Source organism: Asterias amurensis, chromosome 4 (assembly GCF_032118995.1).
Source record: "Asterias amurensis chromosome 4, ASM3211899v1".
Taxonomy (NCBI): Eukaryota; Metazoa; Echinodermata; class Asteroidea; order Forcipulatida; family Asteriidae; genus Asterias; species Asterias amurensis.
This window is the reverse complement of record NC_092651.1, coordinates 5,458,747-5,471,185: the sequence shown is the minus strand read 5'-3', so window position 1 is coordinate 5,471,185 and position 12,439 is coordinate 5,458,747. Positions and strand designations below refer to the sequence as shown.

Here is a 12,439-nt window from a genome sequence, read left to right as displayed (position 1 = left end):
TCCTGGTTACTGATGGACAGGATGTAAAGGTTTATGATAGAGAACTGAGATACATTCGTCAGTTCCGACCCTCACAGAATCAAGTCGAGGGGCAGTCAAAGAGTCTACTTCGTGGTATTTCTCTGGACAAGAAAGATCGGATTGCAGTGGCTGACTGTAAGAGAAAGGTAATATCTCTCCATAATATGGATGGATCCATCATTTCCACAATACATCATGACGATATTAGTAGCTACTACCAGTTATCTGTAAGCAGCAAGGAGCGTCTGATATTCACAGACTATGGCAATAAGAAACTAGTTTGTGTGGATTTCATGGGAAACGAGGTGTTCAATATCAGCACCTCCATTGACGGCAAACCTGTCAATGTTTATGGTGTGTGCTGCGACGGCGCTGGAGACATCTTTGTGTCTGGTTATTGCCGTGGCTTTGGCTTTGGGATACATCATTACGATGCATCAGGTGAGCACATCGGCTGTGTAGCTCGTGGCTTGAACTATTATCAAGGCATGAAGTTTACTCCTACCGGTGACCTCATCGTGGCTGATTCGCACTCGGTCAAGATCTTGCATCGTCTGTGAGTGTCGATGACGTCATGGTCGAAAACGATACAGTATCGTGGATGACAATTGGAAATTAACAACATCCAATAATAAATAATGACGAACCAAAACCAAGTCACTCTCATCAAGAATATGAATAATCTGTCATGATTCCAACAAATCCACAGTCAACTATTATTCTAAACGTACCAATAACTTAATAAAAAAATTGTTTGATGTTCGCTTTACATTGAGTCACTTATGATTTAAATTCCGCTGGGCTGGTTTACCAAAGTAAAAGGTGGTATGATGTAAAATCATAACAATAGACCGATTGCACTACAGACGGCATGGGTCATTCCATGTCAAATCAACCAAATTTCAGAAAATGTCCCAACTGATCCTCTCAGATTTTCTTAAAACTTTGTCAAACTCTGTTTCATACTCCATATCGTTTACGAGATATTGCCTCACGAATTTTGCCCAAACCTCCTTTTTTTCGTCGCGAAAACACGTCGTTGTGCTTTTATCAAACTTTAAGAGCCTATAATTTTAAAACGTAAACAGCTATAAGGCAGCAAGTTGTTTAAATTTGTGTACCAACTTACTTTTGGCCCTTGATTCATAATCTGACCTTAAATAGTACATATCTCATCTTATTTCAGAGTTAATTGTCCCCAAAGTGGGCCTTTTAATCAACGAGGAGTAACTTTTGATGATTTCCGGGGTATCGAATTTTTGAAGAGGGATCTGTGGGAAAAGAGAAATATTATCAAAATTCTCTTAATATGGTTGCTACACGCGGACTATTACTTTTGAATTATTTACATCTTTTAAATTTATGAGTAATTGCCTTTTGATTGATGTTATGCTTCACGTCGGATATCCTTTTTATTACAACCACTCCATGTTTTAAAATAAAAGTAAAATCTTACTCGATATGTGAATATTTAATAACTGATTTACCTGTTGATATCATTTTTCGAAATATCAATATTTTGCAAAACGTGTAATTTTACTTCAAACATGCCGTCGGATACAGAGGTAATGCTAGGGCGCCACCTACAGACATGACAGTAAATAATGTTGTTTATAATAACATAATGTTACCTATTATCAGCTATTCATAAATACCTCAGACAGTTCTTGCTATTCCTTTTGGTGGAGAGCGCGTCACGTGGGTGTGTATAAACCTTTGTTTATGACCAGTTAAAAGTGTTGAAACATAGGCGTGACACGCGAGCTTGCACCTGTTCTTGTAAGACAGTTTCTTCATTCCTATTGGTCGAGAGCAACGGCTGAAACAGTTGTGCCACATCACGCGATACGCGCGACGCGCACAGCATTCCCTTATAATGAGTTGTTTACCCGAGGGTGGCGGAGGGCTTTTCCATTTCATATTATCTGGAGGGGTGTTGTGTTGAAAGAAATCATTGAAAAATTATAATTTTTGCATTTATTTTACTTTTTGACCAAAAAATGTTGATGTTTTTGACCGAAAAGGTATTTATGAATGGGAATTAAAGTGTGTTGAATCGTTTTTCAACTTACTAGTGGTTTAAACCCGCCGAGGCCTGGTTCTTGATAATTTACCTCGACTGCGTCTCGGTAAAATTATCAAGAACCAGGCCTAGTTGGGATTAAACCACTAGTTGAAAACCTCTTCACACCATATTGATTCCCTGTTTTGTAATAAACAGAAAACTTGCTTACTATTGTAATATCAAGAGCTTGTAAGCTGCTTATTCTTTGCGCTTTTTTTTTTTTTTTTGACTTACTATTCAAATGTAAATCACTCAATCGGTGATTAAGAGAATTTCATTTAAAATCTTGTTTTTTTTTAATTATAATACTGAAATTAATAGTTGTTTACTCTGTGTTTGGAAGTTGAGTATGGTATTTTCTCTTTTACTCTAAAGTCAAATCATTAAGCATAATGTAGTTATTTGTAAACTGGGAACATTTGTAAGAATCAACGGCAACTGTTTAATTCCCTTTATTTAAATTTTTAGCTTCAGATTTTAAGAATAAACCATCAAAGTAAGTGTTTTCGGGAAAAGTTTATTCTTCAATTCTAAAATCTTTATCGTGGTTTTCATAACTACGGCCAAAAATAATGATTAACACATTTGTTTTCCAACACATAGTGCGCTGAACCATGTATGAGTTCGTTGCATATATCTTGACTATTATGACAAAAGTAATAGAAGAATGGACTTTACTATATTATTATTAGTAAAATACAAAGGTTCAATTCAATGAAGTATCAACAATATTAAAACCATTTCCGGGGAAACCAAAGACACAAACCACCAACATACATTATTGTCTTATTCCCAAGTCTTCCTCAAAAGGATCAACTACTTCACTATACGTGACCTCTAATCCCATAAGTCAGAACCCCCCCCCCCCGCCCATTAAAAAGGGGGAGGACCAATAAAGTAACATTACACATAAACGGGATTAATTAAACACACTCAACCCGTCACCGTCCACCAGTGGCATGAGACACTTGTTTCTATCAAACCAAAATGAAGCGAAGTATAATGGGCTTGGGTATTGTTTCAATCCGAATCCCTTATAGCACTGTGCATAAACAAATCTATTGAACATGCTGTTGAAGAGCGTTAGGAGTATGCCCAAATACTCGAGAATAATGGGCTGAAGATGCTTTAGGGTGGCCACACAAATTGATAGTCGGATTCAGGACAACCAAGGCTAACTGCAGATAAAACAACTGTCTCTCTAGCTTTTACACCTTCGAAGTATGGTTTGGTCAGCTGTGGGTGACGGTTCTTTCCGGCTGCTACTGTTTCGTTCTCAACACCCTTGGTCCTCGATCTCTCAGTGAAGTCTTCTGGGTGTCCTTTTTCCCCGGCCCCTCGTAACCTCATCCCATGGACCCAAACTACATTTCTAGAGAGCCCTTGAGTTTGGCTTTCAGACAGTCAGTGCCACAATAAAACCTAGTCAGTGATGTATGTTGTATTTCACTATTCACCTTCATATTTAGAGACGTGTTAGTATGATGTATATCCAGGAGCGTAACTAGGGGGAGGGGGGGGGGGGGGGCAATGGTACGCGCTTGCACACTCATCTGTCACGCCCCCCCCCCCCTAGAAAAATGAGTATTTTTTTCTGGTTGCCTGGTCCTTTTGGGCATGTTGAAAGCAACAGCAACACGGATCTTCTGATTTCAAAGAACTGTTCTTTACAGTTGCCATAATGTAACCTTTCAAACAGGAATACAATACCCAATGCACGCAACGAAAAACTTGTACATCTCAATGGAATGCAAGGACGCCATTGAGAATGGGTTTCAAGAGAACATGTAGCGAAAGCAAACCAAACTGAGTTGTGCTTGTATTATCATTAGTCAAGTGGTTTACACCATTTAATTTATTTGCACAACAACAAACACGATTTTGGAAGGTCATGTTCAATGCACACAGTTCATGGCGTTGTGATGTTAGGTACGGAGACTAAAGTCAGAAGTTACGGGGTTTTATATATGCCACGTGCGCAGCAACAATTAAAAGGACAATGTAAAATGCGGTTTATAACAGAAAAGTAGTTTTTAAAAGATAATTTTTTTTTTTACCATTTCCATCGTTTTTCCTGAGCACTTTGTTTTTAAGTTCATTATAGTTATTTATTTTGTTTTTTAAGAGTCACTTTTCCAGTCTTCCGTTTTTCTATAGAATGTATTTAAAAAAAAAAACAATCAAAATATTTAACAGATGTTAAATTTGCATCGGGGATAAAAAATATTAATGAGAGAAATCGATACCATTGCATTGCATTGCGCACGGAATGCCGATTAGATCAATACGTTGTACTGTATACATTCACATCGGTGTCGAGTTGGCGATGGGGTGCACTGCTTTTTACGTTTTGAACGTTGATTAACAACCAGAATATATTACTGTTGGAGGCAATCTTCCACTTCCGATTCATCAAAGAGGTTCAGATGTACGCAGTGAGCATTAGTCACATCTACAGCTCGAGGTAGGACTTTTACCTGCACTGAGGGTATATTGTGTCTTAATAATAACTGACATGATTGTTGGCTATGTGTAAAAATGTACATGATTCGGTTCGCACAAACCAGTATTTTGTATTGCATGTACACGCTCTTGCATTGAAACTCGATCTACAAAAAGTTCGCAGCTAGCAGGTAGTGAGACAAAAAAAAGTCTCACCTAAAAGGTTTGTATGTATTCATTCAGTCATTTATTTTGTCACATCAAGTTCCACGAATCATAGAGCTGTTCCTATCCCCTATGTAATGTTCATTCAGCCATTGACACTATCGCAATGGTTGAAATAGGTGCACCTATAAAATAATGCAATGCGAACCTTTGTACCATCGAACCATGACGATCACAATGGTTAGGGTATGTGGGGTTTTTCCCAGTTGTTAGAAACTACTACTATTAACGCATACCGGCCGTGTGGTTGAGCCCAACTGGCCCCCCAAAACCAACTATTTGCGGAAGTACAACTTGTAGGAAGGAGGTGCACTGTTTTTGTTATGTTTTTCCACCTCCGATTCATCAAAGAGGTTCAAGTGTACGCACTGAGTATTAGTCACATCTACAGCTTGAGGTAGGACTTTACTTGCACTGAGGGTCTATTGTGCCTTAATGCACACAAAACCGTCAAAGAGGTGTAATCGGCGCGGTTCACACCAACCAGTGTACATTTATCTAAACAGTACACGCTTTAGTTCCAATCCTGATCTGACAAATTGTTTACAGGCTATAGAGTATAGGAAACAAAGTTTAGCGATGTTTTCAAATGTGGTCTTTTTAGGATCAACACAAATAATGTGATTGTCTGACCCCATTAATTAGAAGTCTTCATAGGCCTATTCATTTGTTTGTTTATTTTTTTGTCATGTTTGTGTTGAACAATACGACGTTATTCGTCATGCAGTGTGCAGAATACGAATCTAAACTATATATACAACATCAATACTTGTCCTCGCCACTTTACTCCTATTGGTTCATAGCCACACATTGTCTCTGAAATAGAAACTTTGATTGGCTGTTATTTTCCCGCTGCTTTTGGATCCTTTCCTTAATCCCTTTCCCCCTCTCTTTTTCTATAAATGGATATGTATTTGTTTGTACTTGTTTTATGCCTCTGAAGAAGGTCCGGATTGGATCGAAAGCTAAGGCCATCTACCCTATTCATTATCAATACTTAAGTTTTATATAAGTGTAGCCACCATTTTAAGAAGAAGTTTTAAAAATGTACTGATGGTCATAGTAATCACATGCCTTGAATTACACGCAGGCCATGACAGTGCCCGGTCATGGCCTTAGTGCCCCTCCACAACATTCCCATAAACTTTTGAGATTTTCCACTGAAGTACCCTTTGCAAAATAAAAAAGGCCTTGCTAAACATTGTGATTGCCGGCTGGGCGTTAGTGTTATTATTGGTGTTAAAGTCACCTTGAAATAGAATGTTTGTTCTTCACAAACATAACAGTTCTGTTTATGAACAATAAAACATTTTGTTTAGTAATTGTTTGTCACGATTTATATGCTTAAAAACTGATAAAGTTGTTTTGGGTGACTCCGCCCATACCCTTTTGTGACGTCAATCGAGGCAGACTTTGCCTCGATCAAACATCGACCCCCTCGAATTTGCCTGCATTGCGTAGAGTAAACATACGTGCAAGTACATGTAAGTCGTGAGTTTATACGTTTCGAAAAAAAAGTTTTTTTCTTGCATTTTTCCGAACAATGCCGACCAGGTGTATTTCTGCTGGATGCAGCAAAATAACTAAAGATGGGGTCAGTTTGTATATGTTTTCTGCAGGTCCTAAGTATAGGCGGTTGTGGGCCGCGAAAATGGTCCGTTCCGACGTCTTTTTCAGCACTGTGCAGCGAACACTTCGAGCCGTCGTGCTTCGAATCCGAAATACACCACACATTCATGAAGAGAAAGTTGTTCTAAAACATGACGCCAAACCAACAATTTTTCCAGCTAGTGTGAAGTCGAAGAAGGTACCTGAAATACGTGATGAACCTAGAGGAGCATTTGTCAAACTTGAAAAAAATTCGAGTAAAAAAGTTTGAACTTTGAGGGCATGTTTTTAGCTTGCCCCAAGCGTCACGATTTTTGGTTGGCACTGCATGCGATTCACCGTCAGAGTAATCCGAGTGGACCGTCTGGCTGCTCCGTGACCGTAGTTCTGTACGTAGGCAGGCTAACACAATTTTACAACCCATTTGGTCACTAAAAAGTCACCTAGAAAATAACGTCAATAGTTTTTGTAAAAAATCACTAGGCATTCAAGTTTCAACGTACGTATGTGTGTGTATAATTTCTTAAGTAGAATCGTGTCTAAAGTTGTTGTGATGTGCCATGTTCGTCGAGACCTTGCTGTAGCTATTGCACATACAGATCCTGCACGCCACACAGCATACGCATCATACCGATCAGGTACCCAGACGTAGTGTACGGGGCCAGACTACACATTTGCATTATCGCGCCTCGATTGACGTCACGAACAGCGCCCTCTCGGTTCGGGGCCAACTCTTAAATTTGTATAAGTAAAATAAAATTTGATTTTTGGGGTTGAACAAAGAATTGAAGAACTATTCTACAGCTAAAAATTACAGTTAGAAAAAACTTGACAATTCCGAAATACTAACCTAACAGTTGACGAAATAATCGTGTTTCTTGACTTTAAAGTGGAGATCATCGTAATTGCAATAAACTTAAAAGTTGTTAAGTAACTTAACATTTTGCCAGCTTAATGGGAGAACACAAACAATTATTTATAAGCACCGTCTTTTTAATCTTAAAAGAATTATTTAAACAATCAAGCTAATTGATACTTCTTTTGTTTTAAGGTAACTCAATTGATGGTAAAATAAAGTTTTCATTGTAGTACAGTAATGCTTTTATGCAGTTTTTACTTGATAGTCAGAGTATGTTATTTTTTTTTTCAAAAAGAATAGTTATCTGAATACTCCAGTTTTCAAATAACATAACTTACCTTTCGAAATTTCCCTGCTTTCCAGTTTCAATGCAAGGCATGTTGTTGCCATATTTTACAACAAAAAATAGTTATGTTTTCAGAACCTTGTTTTTTGGTTCGTTTTGTTGTTAGTGAAAACAACCACCAATTGTTGGCTTTCACTAAAATAAATCGTTTTTCAATCAAGTGAAGATAAGAATAAAAAAAAAAAATTGAACAGTGAGCTGTTTTTATAATTAGTTATTGAGGTATTTTAACAAAATTAAATCATCAGCAAGCGAATATGCATATGTTACAATACAAATGGTATGATTGTGTGTTTTGTGGTGGTGTTTATTTTTTTATTTATTTTTACAATCATAATAATTATTGTGCCTCATACACAAAAAGCAGACGACGCCACGTTTGTTCTCGTGCATTATTATTTTTCCCATGATCCACCACGCGGGCCACATGAACCCGAAGCCTGTGAAGCCGAAGTGTTCGAAACAAATTCGTCGCCATTTTGCTTATTGTGCAGCCTGAGCCTCACACAGCCGGAGCCTGAAAATCCGAAGCCTCAAGCCTCAAGCTTGAGCCTTCGATTCGTAAACACTCATAGTACAACTCGCTGTGTACATAGTAATGGAATGAAGGCTGGAACCCAAACAACCTTCTAGGCTCTTGAAAACATATCGGACACAAATATGCAAACTATGCGACGAAGTATGCGATCAAGTATGCAATAATATTTGCGACATCACAAATATTTGAAAGATATTTGCAAAGATATTTGCGACATCGCAAATATCTCCAAAGATATTTGCGACATCGCAAATATTTGCAAAGATATTTGCGACATCGCAAATATCTGCAAAGATATTTGCGTCATCGCAAATATTTGCAAAGATATTTGCGACAAAAGATATTTGCAAAGATATTTGCGACATCGCAAATATTTGCAAAGATATTTGCAAAGATATTTGCGACATCGCAAATATTTGCAAAGATATTTGCGATGTGCAATGTCCCTTCAGGCCACCATAATATCATGACATATAATGCAATCAATAGATTTATATGACCAATGTCTGTCTTTATCCTAGGAGACCAGTATATTTTTACGAACTTACCTAGTAAATGTGCTGCCACCAAGCGTCTAAAAGTCTCCATCATTGTTCACTCCCCGATTGTAAAACGAACACGTCCTTGTTTTATTTCATCAGGTAACAGGAGCCCATTCTCATCAAGATGGCCGAAGCTGTTTTACACATTGAGACCACTTGCAAGATTAGACATGTACACATCGAATGCCCAATCTGCCTTAGTCGGTTCACCGATCCGAAAATCCTGGACTGTCTTCACAGCTTCTGCTTAAAATGTCTTCAGGAACTTATAGACAAACAGGATCCGAAGACGGATCTTATTATTTGCCCAATGTGTAAAAAGAAAACGTCAATCCCAGATGAAGGATTGTCGGATCTTCTTAGCTGCTCTTTCTTGAGCTCGCTTATTGATGACTTCATTAATCTGGGAGGTTCGAAGGAGGACATTAACCCTCCTGTTTCCACATGCGAAGGATGCGACGAAGGTCTTGAAGCCGTCTCACGGTGTGTTGACTGTGAGGTAAATTTTTGCAAGACATGTCTGACAATCCACGCAAAATTAAAAAGTAACAGACATCATCAAATCGTTAATGCTGTCGGTTCGTCGTCAAATGTGCGACCCAAAGACAAGGACAAAACTGAAACACAAACGTGTCGGACACACACTGACCAGGAACTGTGTTTCTATTGCGACACGTGTGAATTACTTGTGTACCTCAAATGTGTGGTGTTCGATCACCGAGCGTCCAACCACAATCTCTCTGAAATCAATGATACCATTCGATCTTATCGTCGAGGCTGATGAAGCCTTGCAGAAGTTTGACGAGTGTCGCAAGCAATTCCAAAAAGTGGATGACTCTATCAAACACTCACAGCAAAGATTACAGCTCATGGTCGACCAGGTTCTTCGATATATTGTGGCTAAGGAGGAAGAGGAAATCACTAAGATAAGAAATGCATCTCGCCTCCTTCAAGAAAGAGTCACTCAAATCGGTCAAGAAAGAGGTGAGGGATTTGAAAGCATACAGAGCAGCAATCACGATACGATGAGCCGTGCAGAGCAGATCGTAGCTTCAGTCAATGACTTGATGCAACATGCTGATAACTTTGAGCTGCTGGACCTCAGGCCAAAAGTTATGCACAACTTAGACTTCCACAAAGAGCTTCAGTTTCAAACAGTGCAACATAGCAAGTCATTCATCCGGTTCAAAGGTCATGATATCGTCACTGATGCAGATCTCGGGGAAATAGTAGAGGAAGAGAAGTGGGAGGTGAAGACAGAGTTTGGTAAATGTGGGGAAGGTGATGGGGAGTTCAAGGATGCAAGGGACGTTGCTTGTTTTAGCATTGGTGACATTGTCGTTACTGATTCAAAGAGGTGGCTATTATCCACATTTACATCAAAGGGTAGTTACAAATCTACAGGTGGTCAACGTGGAACAGAGGACGGTAAACTAAAACAACCTTTTAATGTCGCCGTGACCTCTGATGACCTGCTTCTGGTTACTGACGGACAGGATGTAAAGGTTTATGATAGAGAACTGAGATACATTCGTCAGTTCAGACCCTCACAGAATCAAGTCGAGGGGCAGTCAGAGAGTCTACTTCGTGGTATTGCTGTGGACAATAAAGATCGTATTGCAGTGGTTGACTGTAAGAGAAAGGTAATATCTCTCCATAATATGGATGGATCCATCATTTCCACAATACATCATGACGATATTAGTAGCGACTGCTGTCTATCTGTAAGCAGCAAGGAGCGTCTGATCTTCACAAACTACGACGAGATGAAACTATTTTGTGTGGATTTCATGGGAAACGAGGTGTTCAATATCAGCACCTCCATTGACGGCAAACCTGCCTATCCTTATGGTGTGTGCTGCGACGATGCTGGAGACATCTATTTGTCTGTTCATTGCGGTGGCTTTGGAACCTATGAGATACATCATTACGATGCATCGGGTGAGCACATCGGCTGTGTAGCTCGTGGCTTGTTCTATCCTAGTAGTATGAGAGGCGTATATGACCCCGTTTTTGAGAGGTGGATCATGATCCACAAGTTGTGTGGATCATGGCTCGTTTGGGTCGTTGTAAGTAGGAGGTTGCCTGATGGGGGGTGTGACGAAGACTCCCCCCCCCTCTTTTTTACCAGCACAGACAGCAAGCGGGCATGTCAGAGTGTAAGACATCACAGTTAGACAATAAATTGTTGAGTATTAAGAACTATTTTTTAACTAAGATCATTATAATCGAATTATATATTTTCAGACCCAAAGAACTAGTGTAAATAACACCCCTCAGTAGTCAAGTGTGTACAAGTCCAGTAGTTAGGTTGTCGTCTGCTGCGTTTTCTGATCATGTTCGAACTTGCTCTCAGTTTGCGGACCAGACACTACAAAGACCCCGAGCGGAAGGCCCAATAGTACCATACTTAGCGTACGTTTCTGTACGGACTAATAGACTTACGGTGCATATCCAGGATATAGGTCTCTGCAAACGGTCATATTCCATCGTTCTCTACAAAGATTAAACGTTAAATAGAGCTATGGTGTCATAAAAGAATCTAATAATTACTATCCCAATCTGTAATTGCCAGTGTACAAAAAGACCGGTGCATGGTTTACGTGAAAACCTCAATGACCCTTGATCGCGGAGTCTTATCTGGTAGTTAATAGATGACGTCACAACTGATTGGTCTACCAACCAAACGTGTCAGTTCTTGTTCCCCATACAGTGGAACTATCTTTGTTTTCTATAACTCCAAGCCCACATCATGTACCACAATCACTCGGACACGGTATTATGTTTGTGTTTACCTTTGCAAAAAGGGACTGCAGAGAAAACGAGTATACACGGAAAAACAAGATATACGTTAACAAAAACTTTATTCGGTATATAACACTACAATAACAATAACATCTACTTTAAACCTCCACAATCATACATGGCGAAGACCCCCCCCCTCCCCATTAAGACAAGAACTTTGAAATCTGTCGACTGAACTGCGTTCGCATGCAAGTGATTGATTGGACCCCAGCGACCCGTACCTGCCTACTAAGGAGATAAGGTGGATGGGTTGAGATTGTTGGAAATTAGAGCAAAGACATTAATAGTAAATCTGTTTTCATGGTGTGTTTTTTTTGTGTGTTTTTTAATTTTTTTTAAATTTTATTTATTAATTTATTTAATTATAGATACTTAATTAATTAACTATGTATTTACCCATCTTATTATTATTATTTGTTTTTTTTCTTCTTTTATTTTTATGTGTGGGGAGTTCACTTATTAAAACCCTCATAGTGTTTACAGTTGATAGATTATTATGCTCTAACAAATTTCCGTTGATAATACTGTTCTGTATTATTACCAAATCAAACAATACAGTCTTGGGGTGTAGGATTGAAAAACCTTTCATCATTTAAACATAAGTTTAGCATTCTTTATCGAAAAATTCAGTATTTTGGATGGACGTCTCCCGCTCTCTTCCTCTTCATTTTCATAAGCACTTTCGTCTGTTGATAGATCACTATCGTCTTCTTGAAATACCTCCTCCTCCTCCTCTTCATCTTCAAAATCGTCATCATCAGTTAATTCGTCACTATCGTCTTCAAGAAACTCCTCCTCCTCCTCATCTCCTTCATTTTCATGGCCATCATCATCTGTTAGTCCATCACTATCATCATCTTCACGGTAGTCCCCTTCATCCATCACGTCTTCATTTTCAAAATCATCATCATCTGTTGATTCATCACTATCGTCTTCATGAAGCTCCTCCCACTCCACCTCCTCGTCTTCAAAATCTTCCCCTTCTGTG

General features: G+C 38.9%; 1 pseudogene; it reads left to right on the top strand.

Annotated features, from left to right (window-relative positions):
- The first annotated feature begins 1,568 nt into the window (after positions 1 to 1,568).
- On the top strand, positions 1,569 to 10,823 carry LOC139935865 (uncharacterized; annotated as a pseudogene).
- Positions 10,824 to 12,439: the final 1,616 nt, after the last annotated feature.